At 59.0% G+C, this 4,956-nt stretch overlaps 3 non-coding genes across 3 annotated transcripts in view; all 3 read left to right on the plus strand.

Moving 5' to 3' along the window:
* Positions 1-821: 821 nt before the first annotated feature.
* LOC126444024 (small subunit ribosomal RNA) lies at positions 822-2,729 on the plus strand. The gene has a single exon (XR_007582356.1). It is a non-coding gene; the product is annotated as a small subunit ribosomal RNA (ribosomal RNA).
* A 353-nt stretch (positions 2,730-3,082) lies between these two features.
* LOC126444020 (5.8S ribosomal RNA) lies at positions 3,083-3,237 on the plus strand. Its single transcript, XR_007582352.1, has one exon. It is a non-coding gene; the product is annotated as a 5.8S ribosomal RNA (ribosomal RNA).
* A 188-nt stretch (positions 3,238-3,425) lies between these two features.
* LOC126444029 (large subunit ribosomal RNA) overlaps positions 3,426-4,956 on the plus strand; it is a 4,222-nt gene continuing 2,691 nt past the window's right edge. The window contains exon 1 of the ribosomal RNA XR_007582360.1: positions 3,426-4,956. This exon is cut by the window's right edge and continues 2,691 nt beyond it. This is a non-coding gene — a ribosomal RNA (large subunit ribosomal RNA).

Here is a 4,956-nt window from a genome sequence, read left to right on the forward strand (position 1 = left end):
CGAAAGGGATCTGGGTGTGAGGCGATACGCGGCGGTGGCTGGGTGGGACCGTCCCCGGCCGGTGAGGGGGGGCCGCCCGGCGTGCTGGCAGCGCGGTGCGTGGGCGCACGCGCTACAGCCGGCTGGTGGGGCGGCCAGTGGCAGGCGCGCCGTCCGACGGACGCGGCAGGCGGCGCAGCTGCGCGCCGGCGCCCCCTGCTCGCGGGCGCCTTGCGGCCAAAGTAGGTCCTCGCGGGCCCGGTGCGAAGCGCGGTGGCCATCTGCAGTGTGCTGGTCCGATTGAGGACTGTGTGCGCTGAGGATGCGCCGCCGCCCGGCGCTCGGCGCCGCGACGCCGTCTGCTGCTCGGTCGCCCCAGCGGTTCTCGCAGGTGGTTTGTATCGCAGCTGTGGCGACGTGTTGGCGCGTGCGCTGTGCTGGGAGAGTTCGCTTCGGCACCCAAGTGGGGCTTTTGTCCTTCTGTGGCGCTGGCGTTGGAGCTGCCGGTCACCGTAGGTGGCGCGTGTTGTCTCCCGCCGGCAATGCACGACAGCACGCTCCCGGGCCTCTGTCGGCAGCGGCAAGCTCAGTTGGGAGCACGGGTGGTCGCACCTAAAGCGTCTACTCGCCTAACTCCGGGCGATTGCGCCTCTCTCGAACCCGACCAAGTACTTAGGACGGCGCTGCGCGCCGCCGGGACCTGAGAGGGTTTCGAGGTGTGTTGTGCAGGGGAGCTCAGCCTCCTCCTGTTTGCAGAATAATTGAGCGGACGCTTGCGTGTTCGCGCGGGCCCCCGGGACACACTCCCGGGCGGCCGGCTGCTCAGCTCTAGTTGACGCAGCTCCCTGGTTGATCCTGCCAGTAGTCATATGCTTGTCTCAAAGATTAAGCCATGCATGTCTCAGTACAAGCCGCATTAAGGTGAAACCGCGAATGGCTCATTAAATCAGTTATGTTCCTTAGATCGTACCCACGTTACTTGGATAACTGTGGTAATTCTAGAGCTAATACATGCAAACAGAGTCCCGACCAGAGATGGAAGGGACGCTTTTATTAGATCAAAACCAATCGGTCGGCTCGTCCGGTCCGTTTGCCTTGGTGACTCTGAATAACTTTGGGCTGATCGCACGGTCCTCGTACCGGCGACGCATCTTTCAAATGTCTGCCTTATCAACTGTCGATGGTAGGTTCTGCGCCTACCATGGTTGTAACGGGTAACGGGGAATCAGGGTTCGATTCCGGAGAGGGAGCCTGAGAAACGGCTACCACATCCAAGGAAGGCAGCAGGCGCGCAAATTACCCACTCCCGGCACGGGGAGGTAGTGACGAAAAATAACGATACGGGACTCATCCGAGGCCCCGTAATCGGAATGAGTACACTTTAAATCCTTTAACGAGTATCTATTGGAGGGCAAGTCTGGTGCCAGCAGCCGCGGTAATTCCAGCTCCAATAGCGTATATTAAAGTTGTTGCGGTTAAAAAGCTCGTAGTTGGATTTGTGTCCCACGCTGTTGGTTCACCGCCCGTCGGTGTTTAACTGGCATGTATCGTGGGACGTCCTGCCGGTGGGGCGAGCCGAAGGCGTGCGACCGCCTCGTGCGTGCTCGTGCGTCCCGAGGCGGACCCCGTTGAAATCCTACCAGGGTGCTCTTTATTGAGTGTCTCGGTGGGCCGGCACGTTTACTTTGAACAAATTAGAGTGCTTAAAGCAGGCAAGCCCGCCTGAATACTGTGTGCATGGAATAATGGAATAGGACCTCGGTTCTATTTTGTTGGTTTTCGGAACCCGAGGTAATGATTAATAGGGACAGGCGGGGGCATTCGTATTGCGACGTTAGAGGTGAAATTCTTGGATCGTCGCAAGACGAACAGAAGCGAAAGCATTTGCCAAGTATGTTTTCATTAATCAAGAACGAAAGTTAGAGGTTCGAAGGCGATCAGATACCGCCCTAGTTCTAACCATAAACGATGCCAGCCAGCGATCCGCCGCAGTTCCTCCGATGACTCGGCGGGCAGCCTCCGGGAAACCAAAGCTTTTGGGTTCCGGGGGAAGTATGGTTGCAAAGCTGAAACTTAAAGGAATTGACGGAAGGGCACCACCAGGAGTGGAGCCTGCGGCTTAATTTGACTCAACACGGGAAACCTCACCAGGCCCGGACACCGGAAGGATTGACAGATTGATAGCTCTTTCTTGATTCGGTGGGTGGTGGTGCATGGCCGTTCTTAGTTGGTGGAGCGATTTGTCTGGTTAATTCCGATAACGAACGAGACTCTAGCCTGCTAACTAGTCGCGTGACATCCTTCGTGCTGTCAGCGATTACTTTTCTTCTTAGAGGGACAGGCGGCTTCTAGCCGCACGAGATTGAGCAATAACAGGTCTGTGATGCCCTTAGATGTTCTGGGCCGCACGCGCGCTACACTGAAGGAATCAGCGTGTCTTCCTAGGCCGAAAGGTCGGGGTAACCCGCTGAACCTCCTTCGTGCTAGGGATTGGGGCTTGCAATTGTTCCCCATGAACGAGGAATTCCCAGTAAGCGCGAGTCATAAGCTCGCGTTGATTACGTCCCTGCCCTTTGTACACACCGCCCGTCGCTACTACCGATTGAATGATTTAGTGAGGTCTTCGGACTGGTACGCGGCATTGACTCTGTCGTTGCCGATGCTACCGGAAAGATGACCAAACTTGATCATTTAGAGGAAGTAAAAGTCGTAACAAGGTTTCCGTAGGTGAACCTGCGGAAGGATCATTACCGACTAGACTGCATGTCTTTCGATGTGCGTGTCGTGTCGCGCAACACGCAGCTACCTGTACGGCTCGCAGTAGCCGTGCGCCGCGTGCGGAACCACGCGTTCGTCTCAAAACTAACGGCAATGTTGTGTGGTACGAGCGCTGAAGCGCTGGAGCGGCTGGCCTGCGGCACCTGGCGCCTGGCGCCGGTTTTGAATGACTTTCGCCCGACTGCCTGTCCGCTCCGGTGTGGAGCCGTACGACGCCCATCGGCCGTGAGGCCGTTGGACACTGAACGCTGGAACAGGGCCGCCACACGCCTCAGTCCCGCCTATGCAACTGTCTCGAAAGAGATGGTGGAAACTATGAAAAGATCACCCAGGACGGTGGATCACTCGGCTCGTGGGTCGATGAAGAACGCAGCAAATTGCGCGTCGACATGTGAACTGCAGGACACATGAACATCGACGTTTCGAACGCACATTGCGGTCCATGGATTCCGTTCCCGGGCCACGTCTGGCTGAGGGTCGGCTACGTATACTGAAGCGCGCGGCGTTTGCCCCGCTTCGCAGACCTGGGAGTGTCGTGGCCGCCTGTGGGGCCGGCCGCGTCTCCTTAAACGTGCGATGCGCGCCCGTCGCCTGGCGGTTCGCATACCGGTACTTACTCGGTAGCGTGCACAGCCGGCTGGCGGTGTGGCGTGCGACACCTCGTACAACGACCTCAGAGCAGGCGAGACTACCCGCTGAATTTAAGCATATTACTAAGCGGAGGAAAAGAAACTAACAAGGATTCCCCCAGTAGCGGCGAGCGAACAGGGAAGAGTCCAGCACCGAACCCCGCAGGCTGCCGCCTGTCGTGGCATGTGGTGTTTGGGAGGGTCCACTACCCCGACGCCTCGCGCCGAGCCCAAGTCCAACTTGAATGAGGCCACGGCCCGTAGAGGGTGCCAGGCCCGTAGCGGCCGGTGCGAGCGTCGGCGGGACCTCTCCTTCGAGTCGGGTTGCTTGAGAGTGCAGCTCCAAGTGGGTGGTAAACTCCATCTGAGACTAAATATGACCACGAGACCGATAGCGAACAAGTACCGTGAGGGAAAGTTGAAAAGAACTTTGAAGAGAGAGTTCAAAAGTACGTGAAACCGTTCTGGGGTAAACGTGAGAAGTCCGAAAGGTCGAACGGGTGAGATTCACGCCCATCCGGCCACTGGCCTCCGCCCTCGGCAGATGGGGCCGGCCGCCCGCGCGGAGCAATTCGCGGCGGGGTCGTGTCCGGTTGCCTTTCCACTCGCCGCGGGGCGGGGCCGTTCCGGTGTGCGGTGGGCCGCACTTCTCCCCTAGTAGGACGTCGCGACCCGCTGGGTGCCGGCCTACGGCCCGGGTGCGCAGCCTGTCCTTCCGCGGGCCTCGGTTCGCGTCTGTTGGGCAGAGCCCCGGTGTCCTGGCTGGCTGCCCGGCGGTATATCTGGAGGAGTCGATTCGCCCCTTTGGGCGCTCGGGCTCCCGGCAAGCGCGCGCGGTTCTTCCCGGATGACGGACCTACCTGGCCCGGCCCCGGACCCGCGCCGCTGTTGGCTCGGGATGCTCTCGGGCGGAATAATCGCTCCCGTCAGCGGCGCTTCAGCTTTGGACAATTTCACGACCCGTCTTGAAACACGGACCAAGGAGTCTAACATGTGCGCGAGTCATTGGGCTGTACGAAACCTAAAGGCGTAATGAAAGTGAAGGTCTCGCCTTGCGCGGGCCGAGGGAGGATGGGGCTTCCCCGCCCTTCACGGGGCGGCGGCCTCCGCACTCCCGGGGCGTCTCGTCCTCATTGCGAGGTGAGGCGCACCTAGAGCGTACACGTTGGGACCCGAAAGATGGTGAACTATGCCTGGCCAGGACGAAGTCAGGGGAAACCCTGATGGAGGTCCGTAGCGATTCTGACGTGCAAATCGATCGTCGGAGCTGGGTATAGGGGCGAAAGACTAATCGAACCATCTAGTAGCTGGTTCCCTCCGAAGTTTCCCTCAGGATAGCTGGTGCTCGTACGAGTCTCATCCGGTAAAGCGAATGATTAGAGGCCTTGGGGCCGAAACGACCTCAACCTATTCTCAAACTTTAAATGGGTGAGATCTCCGGCTTGCTTGATATGCTGAAGCCGCGAGCAAACGACTCGGATCGGAGTGCCAAGTGGGCCACTTTTGGTAAGCAGAACTGGCGCTGTGGGATGAACCAAACGCCGAGTTAAGGCGCCCGAATCGACGCTCA

This window comes from Schistocerca serialis, unplaced genomic scaffold (genome assembly GCF_023864345.2).
Source record: "Schistocerca serialis cubense isolate TAMUIC-IGC-003099 unplaced genomic scaffold, iqSchSeri2.2 HiC_scaffold_216, whole genome shotgun sequence".
Classification (NCBI taxonomy): domain Eukaryota; kingdom Metazoa; phylum Arthropoda; class Insecta; order Orthoptera; family Acrididae; genus Schistocerca; species Schistocerca serialis.